Raw genomic sequence first — 18,220 nt, forward strand, 5'->3', positions numbered from 1 at the left:
GACTTGCTCTGCATGTAGGGAGGCTTCTTTTTGTGTTAGAAAAGCAAGAAAAAAAAAAAGCAAGCTGAAAAGATTTCAACAATTGTGGTAATTAGAGATTTTGGAAAGGCGAGACCCCCCCCCCCCCCCAACCACCCTCCAACTCCCCGTCTTTCTCGCTCCTGCTCTCTCTTTCTCTTACTCTCTCTCTCTCTCTCAGGTCTGTAATAGTCTCCATCTGGTCTGTGAGGGGATGAGAAAGGTATTGAGTCTCCGGTCTGTATAGGAGGGCCATCTGGGCTGGGACACTCCCACAGCTCAGAGGCCACCTCTCAACTGTCCCAAATGACCGTCCGACGAGCGATCGGACGGCTCCGCGCCGCAGCCGGATGTCAGAGACAATGAGAATGATGAGTTCAGTCCTCGGTTTCCAACTTTTTTTTTTTTTTTTTTTTTTTTTTTGCCCCCAATAAGTTAATACTACACAACAAGATTCTCAGAAACAATAAGAAAATGTTTAAGTAGATGAAGTACATGGATTTTTTACACTAAAAGCATAACGAAGATTATGTGCTCCAATTGTCATATAATTGGAAAAGGTGAATGAAAACAGTTGTAATGGACCATTTGAAAAGGGGTCCACCTGAGCAAGACAACATGGACGTATAGATTTTTATGTTGTTTTTTTTTAATCCATCTGTTAGACAAGCCACAAACTTTAGGACAGCATTCATGGCCCACCATCAAAGAATAGTAGATTAACTTTATACTAAAAACCTAAAAAAATATAAAACATAACCATCTGGGTTCAAACACACACTCCGGTATGGTTAGAGGACAGAGCCCATTGTTTATATCCCAAACATATCTCCTCTGATTTGCTACTTTCCCGCACTCATAAAATATGTTAACTGCAAGATACCACTTTTACCACTCGCACTTGCCGTTTCATTTCTAGGTGTGCAGTCCACACACTGGATCTATAAGTCAATATGGCTAAGGTGTTTGTTTTTACTCACATTGATTTATTTATTTGCTCTTTCATGTTGGTCAATTCAGTAAGTATTTTGCTGAATACAGTAAAGAATGCAAGAAACGATTGATCTCGTGCAATGCATATTTTTGAGATGAGAAATTTTGCATATCAGGAAGCAAAATTTACATACTATTTCAAATTATTAAGACAGTCTTAAAATATAGCATGTGTTTATTGAATAAGTGATAACAGCATTTCGTGGTTTTTCTGTGATTCAGCTCAGCAGGTGACTGATCACTTAGGTCAAAGCTTTTAACTGTTTAACAGTGCCTCTTGTGTTGGCTGACTCCTCAAGAGCTGGGTTTCCTGCTCTGAAAAAAGAAAAGTTTGGCAAAATTTGGCAAGTTGACCAGACAAGCTGGTACAATGTTTTGGCTCTATGTTTTTTTTTTTTCAAGGAAAATATCAAAGTTGACCTTAGATGCAATTTTGGATGTTGGATTTTTCATTAAACTGTGCTTACATTTTCTTTTGCCAAATCATAGGTTCAGTATCCATTTATATGCTAACAGACTTGGAACAAAATGTGTATTCAATCCAAACAATTACATCCAAATAAAAATTCTCAAAAACAACCTTTTTGAATGCTAAATGCAAAAACAATGTGGTATAAAATCCTGTACAGACGCTTAATAGATACTAGCTCTTTGAATATCAATATACCAGATGCGTAGCTTAAAACCATATATCATTCTTATCATATCTCTGGTTAGCATCTGTGGCCACTGGCTGAATTTCAACTCCGACATGTCCCACTTTGACACAAATAGAACAGATAGGGCTTATATTTCTATCAAGTAAGCGGTCGTTCTAGATGAGGGTCTATAATAATATATGGTAATCACTTGACCAGGCCACTCCAATGATGTTGAGCCAAACTCAGAGCACGATCTCAGACCACGAGCTCCGGCTGTTTATTTATCAAATAAACCGGAGTGGTTAAAACGTCTAGTTATCTAAACACAGCTTGACTTTCTTAAGAGCCCTTTAAATATAAACAGTTCATCCTGTTAGTGTTAACGGTGTACAGTATATTTTCTCTGCCAGTTTTAAATAAAGTTTTCCTGCTTGATCGGTTGGTCATATGGCAAATCTTTTCAAATCGAGATATGCATGCTGATGTTTGTGGCAGGGGGCCAGATCGGCTTCAGTTATCCAGATTTTAAAAACATGGTATGTTTACGTTGTCGGACAAAGATACGGCAGCGTGGCCTTAGCCAAGAGGAAACCAACACCAAAACCAAATATTGAGAACCGATTGCCTTACTCGCAATAATCCTTCCCTGGAATCACACCGAAGGGTAAATCTGGTCATTATGTATCTCCTCTGCATGTATTATACTTTTCAAAAGTATTAATTCTCTAAATACCTATATTCATATATGGTAATAACTAATTGATTGACTTCAGCTACTTTGAGTACCTGAAACTAAATATTTACTTATGTGGAAGATCGAGCCACATTAGCATTCCTTTGCAGTAGTGGACTGGGAGAAATTTTGACTTTGGCTGCTTTTTTAGCACCGGCACGAATGGGTTGGATGGGTTTTTACGGAGCAGGTGAGACTTGATCAGTCAAACAAAAACAATTCAATGAGCTAAACGACTCAGCTGAAGAGGCTCAGCACTTTGAAACTTAAAGATATTAACATCCTTTTGAATGCAGTGTATAGCATCATAAGTTGCTCTACAGCCACCTTTAACATATTAAAGTTAAAGGGGAATAAGCTTTGACACCTTTCACTCAAGGCAGAACATTGCATAGAGTCACGTTTGGTGCAAAACCCTAAAACTCCAAAATATCTCTTTTTGAATTGAAACATTCATTTTGAATTGTGTTCATGAATTGGATTTGTATTCCTTGAATGTAAGGTCATGACAGGTGACCTTTTGTCACATTTCTGTTTATTGCAGGTTTATGTCTCATCTAACCTGAAGCGCACACTGTTACGATTCTAGTCTAGCTTGATAATAGTTTTTGTCCGCACCATCTCAATAGTTGCCTTCACCCGTTTTCTGGAAAAAACTGGGATTTTCCAATAAAAGAATGTAAAACAAGCCCCTGCTTGTGGAATTAAAACCAGTGATTTAAAGCAGTGATATCAATGTATCCTAAGACCAACAAAATACTGTAATCGTGTACAAGGTGTTTTACTTTATCCGTGATTATACCCTGGTATTCTCTCTATTATGTTAATCTCTTGTGCCCCTTTACTTACCTGCTTAATTGAAGCAGAGTATGCCTTATTAGCAGTTTCACTTTGGCCTTAGCAAAAGAACCTTTAATTTTTCACAAAATTTCTGCATTCAAAATTAAAAGAAGCACTTTAACGGCAGCTCTGAGCACAATTAGAGATGATTCTTTGCAAAATGAAAAAAAAAGGCTGAAAGATTTGATATTATAGCACTGGTTTGAGTTTTCTCTTAATGCGCGACAGTTGATAGATTGAATTCCAATCCCGAAAACCTGCATTTCCCTCCAAATATTCTCCTTTTTGTTATTTGACATAGCAGCTCAAGGCTGACTGAGCCTGGTTAGAACACAATGAGCCAAGGTAGTGATACCGTAGCTTTATTCAGTGTTCTTAGTCACTTCCAACATGTTTTCATAAGGGCATGGATATCTGGTGTAAAACATGAAAATAATTTCTATTTTTCCTTTAAGTATTGAGATAACCTACTTAAGAATGGTGTGACTTATGGTGGCCATTCAGATGCATGACTGATTTTTAAATTCTTCTTTTTGCATAGTTCTAAATAAACTCACAAATGGAAATAAACATATCAGCTAATGTGTTACACTAAGTTAAACTGCATATGATGATTCCCTATTTGTGTTTCAGAAATCAGCCTTTTGAATTTTAACAGTTAACTAGTTAACACTCTCTTATAACTAGCTGTAATAAATGTATGGGTAATTTAATTATGATAAAACAAAACATGAACAATATTTGAAATTGTTTCTTTTAGACCTCTTTGAATTCCAGGCATTAAATGTCACATCCTCTATTTCAAAAAAAAACTGTCTGATGGTCACCTGTATCCCTGGAAGGAGTCAAATAGTAATATTTGATACCTTCCTTAATGTTTTGGATAATTATTGTAATAATAACAGAATGTATCATTATTCATATTGGTAATATTATGAACATGATCATCATTAATTGTAGTATTAATAATCATAGGATAATAATAAGCATCATTAATGTACGACATAATAAAACTAATAATTGTAACCTTTATTTAAGGCGTTAACTCAAAACTCAATATGTATATGTCTGCGCAGACATATACATATACACACAATAAAGATTAAAAAGCAACAATAAAAAAGTGACAAAGTGGTAAACAATGAGTGACAAAGCAATTGGCGTGTTTTGAATCACGATTTGAAATTGTGGAATGAATCGATAAATGGATGTCCCATCCATCCATCCATCCATCCATCCATCCATCCATCCATCCATCCATCCATCCATCCATCCATCCATCCATCCCAGAGATCTGCGATGAATCAATGATCAGTCAGGTCTACCATATATGCTGTATGTTTGAAGCCTCGTAGTGACTGTGCTCATTTGTTGTCGGTCTATCTCTCTGTCATTCGGTCAATCTATCTATCTGTCTCTCTCTGTCGGTCTGTCTGTCAAACCTGACTCTCTAGCTTTCTCATCCAAGCTATAGAGCCGCCCAGTCAGTGGAAGAACGCTGGGCCCGTTGCCAGCCAGCCGGGGCGCCAGTTGGGCAGTACATCAGTAGCATTAAAGACATGTTATCCACTCGAGTGTATCCGCCTGGCTTAGAGCCCTGATCCCCTGTCCGAGCGCCCCCATACCACCCCTCTGTTCCATCAGTTGCTTTCTTGCTTTATCAGCATGGCACCCAGGCATCCAGCCCGCTGCTTTAGGTCTCTTAAAATACGTACACAAATAAATGAGTAGGGCGCTGGAAATAACCACTTTCTCATCTCCAGCCAAGCTGCTCGGCTGGTCAGGTCATTGTCTTTAAAGGGACAGTGGACCAGAGAAAGCAGAACGTTGCTGACCTCCGCCTATTTTCCTTTTTTTTTTTTTTTTTCTCAAAGAAGGCCAAGTCAGCAAAGTTCATTTAGTTCTCTCGTACAATAAAATAGATAAAAGGCTTCGCAGACGCTTAAAAGGACTGTTTCCTGTTATACTTAGTCAGATAATGGATTGAGCAGCAACTCTTTTCATGAGTGTTAAAAATACTGCTGCTTCCTGTTTGATTCAGAATACACAGGAAAAGCAAAGTGTTTGTCCTCATTCTTTCTACCTCAATATAAGGCAAATTGCTCTGCGGATCTATTGTTAATATTCTTGCTTTGAGTGTCTCGTGGTGTCGTTCGGAGGGTCAGTTCTAAAGTGCAAACCGCATCGGTTTTCTTGGGCAAAAATACCCTCAAATGTTGTTTGTAGCTTGAATGCCGCACTTCATGCTGATTTGTTCCAGCTCCATTATTTAGTATATGACTTCTCCGTTGGCCTTGTAATTATGTTTTTATCTGACGGAGCTTTAACATATCACTTCTGACTGATGTATTCAGCCTAGTCTATCCCAGTCAATACTAATGATACATTGGAGTGCATTAAGCATATCATAATAAATGAAATGCATTCATGATTAAAAATAAACCGTTCAGTGTTTTTAAGCCACTTAAAGACCTTTAAACAAACTTTGAAGAAAAGTTCGCTATTAATTCTTGTCAGTTTAATCACTTCATTTTGGCGTGTGTCAAGTGTCCTAAACATTCTTGCAGTGTGATAGATTGGAGAAGGAATTTGCCGCCTGTAATTTATTGAAAATGAGTTTTGCCCTATGTAAGGCTGCAGCACTTTTGACATCGTAAAAATCAAACTCATTTGCTGTGTTTTAGAAATGTATTCCTTGTTTTTGTTATTATTAGTCAGAGCACACTAATGTAATCCTGCCCTAAGGCTGAAACTGAGGGCTTTTCTTTTTAAGAATTTGTTTTTCACTCATCTTTTCCATTAGGCGCATATTAAGAAGGTTTCCTTCAGAAATTCTTGGAGGACAGGGGGAACAATTGAAAGTCTTGCTGATTAAATACAATAATTCAGTCCTTAGTGGTCGAGCTTAGTATGAAAATACTACGCCCGTTGACTTATTAATCTTTGGGATGCTTAGGCAGTGCAGCCTCCGATTTAATTGTCCTGGAAGAATGCAAATACTAAGAAAGTAGTTACAAAAGTGGACACTTGACAGGTCAGGCTTAGTTTTATACAATGGAAAAACAGATGACAGTTTTGGTCGTGCAATCTAGAGATACACAAAAAACAATGCCTATGTTTGAGGGTGTTTAAAAAATAGAAAAAGAAATAAAAAAAAGCACTAACTTTGACGATGTAGTGGACTGGGTTGAGCATGCAGTCGGTCATGGCACTTATTGTGTCTTTTAGATGTGACCCAAATGTAAAAAGTAAGGTCAGTTACAGTTACAAGCCAAATTAAAGAGTAAGGGAGGTCATTGGTGGCAAAAAAAAAGGCGAACCGAGGAACTGAAAACAGATGAACAGGTGAAAGTTCAGTTAATGCCCAAGAAGCGTTAACACAGGTATGGAACAGGTATTCGACCATCCACACATTTTAGGCATATTATTTTCACAATTGGGAAGATCTCTAATGTAAGATGAGGTACGGCTATACACCAAAACTCTGACAATTCATAATGAATTAGATTTTGATCAAATGGATAAAAAAACGTTTTTTAAATTCTTCTAATTTTTTTTCATCTTGAGTATAGTTATTTTCTTGATTCATGCCCATCGTTTTAATGTTGCACATTCTGGTTTTCTTTTACAGGATTACTTTTCTCTTTGGTTTAAGCTTGCCAATGTAGAACCTTTTTTGCTGTAATTATCTTAAAAGCATGGGGGAAATATTGAAAAATGAAATTATAAACTGTCTGTGGTGACTCATCAAATTAAACCTGATTTGGCTGTTCAAGTTAGAAATACTTGTTTTATGACATTATTATATTGAACTTTTTGAGAAATGAGCAATACCCTATATTCCAGCATTTACACAGGTTGTATTAGAATATATTTGCAATTTAGTTTTTAAATGGTCAAAATAATTGTTGTGATCAGAAAGTCAATTTGAACTAAACTGTTGTCACCAGTTTTAAAAGATATACACTATTTATCAATTTGTAAATTCATCTATTTATGCATTGGGTGTTTTCAAACTATAAAGATTTAACAGCGGACCACAACCTTTGTTTTTTAAATGCATGTTTCAGGCATCTACATAAATGACTGTCACCTGCCTACTAAGTTAAGAAAAATAATGAAAATTGAAGGTACTCCATGTGCTATTTGGGAAAAAAAAAATCTTTGGAAAAACCAATCATTCTATATGTGGATTTCTCTTTCAAAAGGACGACACAATATTGGCTTTTAAAGATGGCTGACCGTTTTATTATTATACCTGATTACCATCCCAAAATATATCAAGTCTCAAGTCAGTCATCAGGACAGCACTGGCAACATGGCCATCAGTCATCAATGTTTCAAGGATAACTGGATAAAGGAAGAACACAGGTCATGGATGCAAAACTTCATAGTTATCCAAGTCTGGCAATAGCAATCAGTCATGTGATGTTCAACAACACCCCAGGAAGACTTTTCCCCTTTGTCTTACTCTGAGCAAGAGAATTTTTTTTTAAAACTATTATTATTATTATTATTATTGTTATTATTGAGTCATAAAATCCCATGGCCCATATATTTACCCTAATTTGATTTTTTTTCCCCCCCTGATAAATCTAGAACAGCTGCAATATAATACTATTTTATCACCGCTCAAGTGGCCTGGGACTCGACCGGATGTCAGCGCTGGAGTTTTTAAGTGCACAGGCACTGTCGGCCCACAACCGGGAAAACCAAACACACAAGTCAAGTGATATTTGCATCACAGCTTTTTGCGAGATGTGTATGCAGGTTCCGTCTCAGACACTGGATCAAGTTCTATTACTCTTAAATGCCATTATCCCCCTCTCACATCAGTTTTATACACATTCCTTTAGTGATGAGGTATGTTTTTTTTTAAGGATGGATGTAGATTAGATTTTAGAGATGGTTTACCTCATTATCCCCCTGGGCTTCTTCAGTATTTACAGTATGTATTTTGTTTTTGCACATGGCTAATCCCCCTTAATTTAAATTAATGTGTAATGTAAAATCATAGTTTTTGGAAAAAAAATGATGTACCAATTGATTGCTTTTTTGTTCAAGTGTGGATCTTGCACTGTGTTTGTGTTGTTTTGTGTAAACAAAATGGATCTATATAATGGCATTAAAGAGATATACATAATAGTGTGTAAAAATTGTAACCGTGCACCCGTAGCTGGCATTTCAAAACATCTAAGCATAGATTTCTGACAAGTCACTGTCTGGGAAAGATAAATTCCAACTACAGACAGAAGTTTTCATCTCTGTAAGGCAAAATTAGGAGCGCTGCAACAACTGAATGTTGAAGACTGACTCTACTGATGTTTATTAACATTTTAGTTACCCTAGTTTACCTCCAGTATAAACTCTATCATGCCTGTGTATCGTGTTACAGGTTGTTGCAAAAATCTATTACTTTAGATTTGCTAGAGTAGACAATACACTGCTATTGATGACAGTATTGTGTGTAGACACTTTGAAATATTAGGTAACTTGAGAGACATCATGTGTGCTGGAACTGCTCTGCTCCTCAATAACTATTTTATGAACAGCAGGTTGCCATTGGCAAAAACAAGCTCTTTTTTTCGCAGACATGGACCAGTCATTTTGCTGTTGTCTGTCATCATTTACACTGAATAGTGGACCGGTTCCATTAATTGTTTGCCCTATTAAACATTTGGACCCAGACAAGGGAAAATCAGACACTAGTCTGAAATAATGGAGTTCCCCATAAGGATTTTATAAATACAATAAATTGTAGCCAATTGTCAATTGAATTGGGCTTTTGAGATCCAGTCCAAGGGTCTGTAGTCATCAGCTTTAACTTTCATCGCAATCCAGACTTGTCTTATATTGTCTATCGTCTTAACACATACTCCTCTAATCTGTGTATATTTGATTCAAAGTTGAAATATTTCTCCCATATGTGTGTAACTTTGCGAGATGCAGTTTTTGGATGTTAACCGGGGTTCAAATGTGTTTCACAATGGTCTCTTCCTTGGCTGTTCTAACTTTAAATGTATTTTTTCACAACAGCATTCATGGGATATTTCATTGCCAAGGTGCAAGGACATGGATACATTAAAGGTAAGGTAGTAATATCTTCAATATTCTATCTTTCTATTTTACATTTGCCCTTTTTTATTGTACAATTACAACAAAGTACATTCAGAACTGCCTCTTTGGAAGGTTTTACATGATCTACAGATACGTGTGTTTAGGATTGCGGGAAGTATCGTTGGTTTTTGGGGTTGTTGGTCGATGCAAACATGCAAGGATTGGACCCGCCCTTATGAGACTGGCCTCATAGAATAGGTTGGTCTGCAGATGAATCATTGATCAGTCAAATCTTGGCTGGTGTGATGAGTGGTGGTCAGAGAATTATTAATTCCAGCCTTAACTGTTTGGATCCTTACAACCGGATTTGTCTGAACTATTGCGAACATGCAGGAGTGCTGGAATTTGACTGAAAGAGGGCAGAATGCAGTACAATTTGTTGTTTTCTTACAATAATTTGAGGCAGTTATAATGTAATAAAATTCAAAGGGACACTTTGGTTATTCTCTATGAAATCATCATGTTGTGCTTATAAACATATTCGAAAAGACAAACTTCATCAGCTTGAGATTGCCACTCATATTTTTATTTTTGTTCCGAGATTTGATATTCAATTATTGTTTTATTTATCTTAATTTCCCATTGTGACCGGCCCGAGATTGTCCAATATATTACGAGCCCAGATGATGTTTTGAAAACAGACTTTTATGTTAATTTATTTTGTTTACAACTTTACCAATTGTCCGCTTATGTCTCATATAAAACTAATATGAAATATCGACTGTAAATAAGACCACAACTTCCCTCCTTTCAGTTTAAGAGAGCAAAAAAATTGTCGAAAATACAAAAATCCTCAAGTGCTGTGTGACCTTGTGTGTTTATGTGGTTGGGCGGCCCAAAGGTGCTGGAGACTACAACAGTTTCTTATCTCATCCCAATGGCATTCAATAAGAGAAAGCAGAGTATGCTGGGAGGCAGTAATGGCCTGTGCCCTTTTGGGGAACAATGAGGATTCAGCATTAGGCCCACTTAAAACATGAAAACATTCATGTAGGGGTTGAATGGAGTTAAAAATTTGTGTTCAGAAAAATTGAGCAGGCAAAGTATCGATGTAATAACAGTATAAAATACTTTGGTAGGAACAAAGTTAAAGCTTGCATGCATTTGCTGAGGACAAAACCAGTAAATATTAAATGTATAAAAGTATTCATACATGAGAAATTGTTTTAGCTAATCACAGCTCTTATTTAACAGTTTGTGACATTCAGACCTTATTTAAATCACCAATTTTTTTTTTAGAAGATGTTTTTTGGCAAACGCTTCCAAATGTGATCCGTGTAGGTACAAATTTTTGTTTTCGATTCCGTCACTCACAGTTAAAGAGTATCTATAATAAAAATGACAGACCTCTACATGCTTTGCAAGTGGGAAAAGCTGAAAAATCAGCAGTGTACCAAATACTTGTTCTCCCCACTGTATCGGTTTATAACTAAACCGTCCATTCATGAAATAGAGTCTGCTGCAAAGATGCAGGCGGATGCCTGGTTTTGGATCTCAGTCCTGGTGTCTTTCTATTCACTCTCATTGATACTACTTTTTTACACTACAATTGAGAAGAAAAAATCTTCAACTCGATTTGTGGTGTGTATTTTAATTGTGTAAAGAATCTGAGTACTGTAATTTCCAGACGATGAGCCGTGACTTTTTTCACTCAAACAACGATACGGCTAATATATGGACTTTTTTGGGAGGGGCTAACAAGCTTCACGCCGCGAAAACATTTATCCTTGTCACATCAGACCAATGAAATGACCGGGATTTTCTGAGTCTGTTTAACTCCAACACCGAAGAAGACGACTTTGACGGTTTTAGCCCGCTGGAGGAAGCCCAAATATATATTGAGGTGCGCTCAATACTCCGGAAATCACGGTACTTCTATTACCAAAGTTATACTCCTTTACTTTAAAACACCTCAGTTGAGGGGGATTTTGCATTTCACTCTGTGATGCATCAGTAATTACTGATGGACTCAAAAAATAGATAACTGGAATGTAATAAATAAATAAAGAAAATTATTGGCTTCTATTGGCTGCCTTGCCAACCTTGCAAGATTCATGAAAAACATCTAAGATCGAATCAGGAATGCGTCAAAGAAGTTCATTGTGATGATATAACAAGATGCTGTTGCTCAAACTTCTCATCTCCTTTGTGGTCCTTTCATTCCTTCCCTTGGAAATTTTTTGAATATTTTGCTGATAAAGGTAGGAACTTTATATGTCAGTTTAAACTTTCCTGTATGGTTTGACATGTAAGCTTTGTCAATTCTGTCAACCCGGCATGAAAACAAAGTGAGCAGCACTGCAACCATCTGAATGAAAAAATGTTACAGGGGCAGAAAAATATACTGCATTTAAATGCATGAACATAAATTGTTGAAACACCCTACTCATTTCCCAATTGCTTACTAACGCATTTTTTGCCATTGGTTTTCGTGACCAAAAAGGAACACAGTTTGTCTGGGACGCAGGCAGATGTAGTGAGAATCTGTGTTGAATCTGTCTAAAATAGAAAAGATATAACCCTTCCATGATCATAACTGAATTGAGTTTTGAAAAGAAAAATGGAAAAAATGTGTTCATACACTATACCTCACTATAATAACTGAAACATTCATCGTATTTAAACACTAACTGTACCATTTTGACCTAATGTTTGGAGTATTCATGCAAAAGACAGCAAATATCATAACAAGTGACATTGGGATATACTAATGGTATTTGTATTCAAAGAAGTACAACAACCCGCTAGACAGAATGGTTTAATCTAATCTTATAATGTCAGATGTTTCTGTGCAGTCGGAATTATTGCAGACCAGCTATTATTTAATTGGAAGCCAAGGATGCAGTGTTACCTTCTCTGGCGTGGTCTGGCAGCAGGCCTGCTGGCTGGTCTCTCTTCTCTATATGAGACCGCTTAGGAGACAGCCATACCAACTTTCCATTTCGTGTCACGTAACAAGGAAAAGAAAAAAAGCGAGAGTCTGGACATATTCTCATTAAAACACTTCTACAGCTTCAGCGTCTTCAGGCGCGCATAGACTTTGATTAGAGTCTTATGAAAAGTCCTTTTTCTCATTTTATCTGTATAGTTCCCAAACTGTATACTTTTCATCAATTTCATTTTGACCTCTGCCATCAATCATTTGACAGCCAATTGTTCGCAGTAGAACTAAGTCTCCAGCCAACTTTTGTCACCACGGATCCCTACCCATGGAAGAGTTATTCAAGTGTTTCATTTGAATTTGAGTTTCTCAGAATTACACACATGTTAATGCTTAGATTTGCTAAGTCACGTAGAAATGTTGGCTTTTATGATGTAATCACAAAGTTATCCATTGTCTTTCTTTCAGTCAGCCTCATACGGACTGATACCATAATCAAAGCATATTTAAAAACAAGGCGGTGGCATTTGACACACACTGAACGGCACATCAGTTTGAATAATGCAGGGAGTGATGGGCCAAAGGGAGCAGGCACAGTGAGCTGTTCGATAAAAAGCAGCAGGGCTACAGGCTGCAACGTAAACTTGTTAGCAAAATAACCAGCTTGGATTACATTATAGACCCATGCACACACTTATGTCATGTGCAATTTAAAATCGAATAACAGTTGCTTACAGAATGATGGGAAAATGGTCAGTTATGGCACAACCGCAGTCTTTTTTTGTTGTTGCAGACAGCTGTATTGTATTTGCCACCTCGATTTGATGGGAGTAGCCAAACCAAGGGTTTTACAATTTTTAATTTTTTAATTTTAAAGAGATCAGTAACATACATGTTTTTTTTTTCCCTCCATCCTTCTTTATCTACTCCTTATTCAAGGAGTAGAGGGTACAAGTCATGTTAAGTTTCCTTGAAAATTAACCAAGTTTATTTTTAAAAAGAGTAGTTGCCACCAGCCTTTGTCAAAAAACTATATTCATTCAAGAATGTATTCCCTAAAATAGATGATGCTCTCAAGTCTATAAAATATGTATGTTTAAGAATAGTAAATCTAGCCAACCAAAAATCTGAAGAAAAGTTAAATGTCTTCTTCACCCTGGTTGTGTGTGTGTGTGTGTGTGTGTGTGTGTGTGTGTGTGTCTACCCACTCCAGCCTTCTGCCCTGCCTTATTTAATCGATTTTCCCTTGGCCAGTGTTCCAGTCCTCCACCAGGTTTCATGAAAATGAGCCTGGTGGTTTGGGGTAATACTGTTGACAGACAAATGGCATCTAAAACACACCGCCTCCTTGGCAAGGTAGTAATTCTTTAAAATTTGCTACAAATGGCTATTAACCTTTTGTGAAAAAGCACATCATCCAGTCGGCACTGTCCACTTTGAAAATTATAGTTATGATCCAACTTTATTGACTTCATGCTTGTGCATAGTACAATTGATTACTGTTTGTCTGTGAGATCGGAAGGACTCATTTCATCATTTCTTGTATTCAGTTAAATTGATGTGTCTGCCCACTACTCTGCCGACAACTATAATTTCTGTGGAGATAGTCCCTAAACTGAGGACAGCTTGAGTGCAGATATTGGCAGCGGCGAAGCCTCATTTTACAGCTTGTTTACCCGATGAGATTGCAAAAAAAAAAAAAGAAGAAGAATGGCTGGGCTGTAACAGGAAAATGGTCAGATTTCATTTAATCCAGTGTCTATATCTAAAAATATTATGTTCTTCAATGCTTAGAATAGCTTATAGTGGTTTGATAGTATTTCAAAAGAACCTCACAGTTGCAATAACTAAATGTAAACTGTTGAAATAAACATACACACTCACACAAGCAGTTACCTACATGAACATTATGGAAAGCTTTACATAGAACAACTGAATGTTAAGTTGGAAAATTGGTACCAGCTAATGAGACAAAAACAGCACATAAGCAATTATTGAAATTTTTTTACGCTGCCAAAAGTTTTCAAAAACAGTGAAAATATTTGAGGTAAGGTTTAAGACTATGATTTCGATAAATAACATCCGTTCAATCCGGCATCAACCAACCTCGCCAGTGTGTTGTAAATAATTGGATAGGAAGATCAAAAGTTGCTAACGTGCATTTTCAAAACAATAACATGTAGCCAACACAAAATCTAGTCCCAAAATCAACAAGCTGAAACAATTACTGACATAAAGTTACAACTGACAAAACCAGAGGTTGTACTGAAAGATCTGAACAAAGATGAACTGATGTAACGGGAACAAAATAATCGTGCAAATATTCGTCCCAAAAGGTGCCAAAGTACAGCAAACTACATTGAAACTACATCATCACTGAAGGACCAAAAGTAGTATAGTTCACTATTTAGCTCAAACATGTTACTCCACCAGGATCCTCAAAAATAATCCCCAAAAATGGTTTACTTCGTCAAAACACTTAAGATCACTAATAAAAACATGTTGCTATGGTGACATCTTTGCTTCCTGAAATTGAAACTCATTCTATCACCTAAAAAATTCTTCACAGTCCTTTCAAATATAAAAACAGCTGCTTTTAGCTAACTAACCTAAACCCAACAGTCTTTATTTAGTGAGTTACAAAGACTGAGTAAACTTCAAATGACAAATTTGTGATGAATCCCACGATCGAAGATTTTGTCCATGCCCGAGAGGACTAAACAAACTAAACGAAACTGAGTTTCGATAAAACTGATGAACCGCAACTTAGTTGAGGCATTCTTAATTTGAAAAATTGCTCCAGCAAAAAAAATTGTGATCTTTTACTGACCCACGTGTATTTGTGGGCCGCAACACATAATGAAGAGTGAAACCAGAGTTTGCAAAAATATGATTTTATTTCTCCAAATAATTATTCTATGAAGGCTTTGGGTGATCGCAGGCCGAGTCGGGGACTTGCTGAGCCCTCTGGCAGCATCGGTGTGTTGGGTTCCTGCCGGCCCTGCCGTTAACCACCACTCCTCAGGTGTAGGCATCAAGTAATTGACCAACACAACCTCAGAAATACTAACTCTGCCCCGTAAAAGCCAAGGAGAATGCAGAGGAAATCAATAGAACCATTTAACCATGTGGTGTTCCAGCACATCCAATATTTAATCTCTGCTATAAGGCATTACTCATCAGGCTTAAACAAGACATACAATGGGGTATTATCTGCCTAATAGCGAAAACCTATTTTCATCTACACATAATAAAGGTGCCAAATGTTCACACCAAACATGAGGAGACCAAGGAAAGACTGATTGGAGACTTTGTGTATTAACTAAGTTTTTTTTTAATTCTTTTTTTAAATGTTTCATCTGAAGTTGTATTACCATATGTTTTTATTTTTACTACCTGGTCTCATCGGGTTGGCATAGTTTGAAATTTCCCCATTGTGGGATTATTAAAGTAATATTTCACTCTATTTTATTCTTGCCTAAGAGGTTTTTTACATGGAAATAAATTGCTTGGATTTCTTAACATTACTGTTTGATGGATTTACCGAAGTGAAGGTAAGATTTGGATCAATTTTTTATATAGTTAGGAAAGTGTCATCGCATGTCCTGTAGCATAGCAGTCTACAGTATATATATATTACATATATATATATATATATATATATATATATATATATATGTATATATATATATATATATATATATATATATATGTATATTTTATTATGATTATTATTTTTAATTTTGTTAACTGCAATGCACATGTTACCATGTCTACCAGTTTACCTGTTGCACTGGGGTCTTGCATTCAAATTCTGGCTTGGGAGTGATTAAATTGGTAGGGACTGATCATTTCCTTCAGAACAGTTTTAATTTCTATTTTTTAATGTATTTATATATCTATAATTTTGTTTATTTAGTTTATTTTAGGTTTACAGCTTTTCAGAGCATAAGCTCTGATCCACTGAAATAAGTGCTTATATTTTTCACCTCCTGATACCTACTTAGAAAATGCTGGAATCATTTCTGGTGAAGTGGAACTAAATTATGGCAGTGGACTTGAGACAGTAAGTGTGTTTTAGAAATGAGCCAGAAATATATTCTAACTCTAGCATTTTGTTTCATTTTTAACCATTTTCCATTGGGGAAAAAAAAAAAAAAAATCTCGTTATAATTTCAAAATCCTCCTTTGTCTTGAAAAAGTAAATTGAACTTCCAGATCTGTGAAATTGTTTTATTACATGCATATTTTCATCGAGGCAGAACTGTTATGACAGATCAGTTAAAATGAACACATAGTGACATTTATTAAAAGCTGTTTTTTTTTTTTTTCTGTTTTCTTAATAGGAAGTTACTTCCAGGAACCGTTTAGCATGGAGATATTCAAATTTATCTGCCAATCATAAGACACTCCTGCTGCCATTAGAGTGTTTGGGACTTTTCTCTTCTCAGCGCTTACCTCCTCCAATACTCCAGTCTTCAATTTCCCTTTAACTAGTCTCTCAGTCCCATGCTATTTCCCTGCTGTGCCACTTTCACATTTTGCCCTCTTGTCTGCCCCCTCTCCATTTAGTCCTCTGTTCGAGTCAAATCAAAAGGCACCGCTATCCTCCCTTCTCTTTAGCTTCCTGTATTTCATCTTCTGTAATTAATCCAGCCCTCCCGCTCTGCCTGCACTTGGAGCCACTACTGAACCATCTTCTAAATCTCCTGGCATGTCGTTCACTGTGCCAAGCATCCTCTGTCTGGCTGTCTCCAATCAGGAACCGGCAGCATAAATTACATTTTGTCCTCACACAACCCATGCACATTGTAATCTAAGGCTTTCACTTTGTGCTTTGGCACTCTATTATGCTGATACAACACTAGAATATAATCAGGCTGATTCCGGATCCAATTCTCTCCTCATAATTTGAGGGGCTTTCCTGAGTCAGTTTTACCGAACCGATTCCTGAATAGCCACGTTGGCCAAAGTGATCCTGTAGTGCAGGCTTTACATAAATGGTGGGGGTCTTACAGTTCCTTTACCAATTTACATGTATAAATAGACGTTTATGTCATAAAGCTCCCAAGTCAATCTCCAAATGATTCTTATTCTTGTGGTTCACAAAGTGGCGAGTAAAACTGACAAAAAAGCAAACACAAAAGCAAAAAAATGATGTGGATTATATTAAAAAAAAAAAAGTGGTTTGAAACAGTTTGGGCAGCGTTTTCCCCCTGTGAACATTCACAGCATAGAAAGTTGCACCCATATTGGCTGAAACGCAACGTGTACAGCATCGAAATGCCAGACAGTCCTTCTCCTCTTCCCGAAAAAAAGGAATAAGAATACACAAATAGTTTCCAACTCACTAGTTTTAACTGCTGTCTCACTGTATTTCTTTCTCTCTGGCTCAAAATCTTTATAATCTAACATCATTCTCGTAGGCGCACCTCTTAGTCAGTCAACGTGAAAACAATCTCCAAGCTTCAGACTGTACTGTATCCACACCCTTCGGATATTACTCTAAACAGTTGGGTTTATTCATTTGACAGTAGGCACGGAATGCAAGAAAAGAAATAATCGGAAAACTTTAAAATACGGCTCATAACATTACTGTCACCAAGTGGATCAAAATTTCTTTGGTTTAAACCATGAGCATAAACAGTCATAACATAAACCGCGAAAATTGATGATATTTATCATTTATCACGAGTCCTCAACTGTGAAAGGAATACCGATGACACACTGAGCAAGAACCTAAACAAATGAATGAGTTTACCAGGAAATGTCCTCAAAAGGATTTGCAGTTGGCTTGTAACTGAAGCCTACGCTAACCTGTGGAGCCTGAAAACACGACTTCTAACTCTTCCGTGACTCTCTCTTTCCCTTTTTTTTGGCGCAACACATCAGGCACAAGTGCAGCCCGCTGTCGACAGCACATTGATTTCTGAAGCCTCGTGAAACCGCGTTACGTCGCAAGCGCCCTCCACTTTGGTCCTCTGAAATTTAGTATAA

General features: G+C 36.9%; 1 long non-coding RNA gene across 6 annotated transcripts in view; it reads left to right on the plus strand.

Moving 5' to 3' along the window:
* The window catches only part of LOC147235316 (uncharacterized), a 102,728-nt gene that overhangs the window by 53,463 nt on the left and 31,045 nt on the right, over positions 1-18,220 (plus strand). For all 6 annotated transcript variants that reach the window (XR_015104454.1, XR_015104451.1, XR_015104457.1 and 3 more), the window contains one exon: positions 9,262-9,312. This is a non-coding gene — a long non-coding RNA (uncharacterized LOC147235316). The remainder of the gene's footprint in view (positions 1-9,261; positions 9,313-18,220) is intronic.

This window comes from Fistularia commersonii, chromosome 3 (assembly GCF_037954325.1).
Source record: "Fistularia commersonii isolate RoL2024-O1a breed Wild chromosome 3, RoL_Fcom_v1.0, whole genome shotgun sequence".
Taxonomy (NCBI): Eukaryota; Metazoa; Chordata; class Actinopteri; order Syngnathiformes; family Fistulariidae; genus Fistularia; species Fistularia commersonii.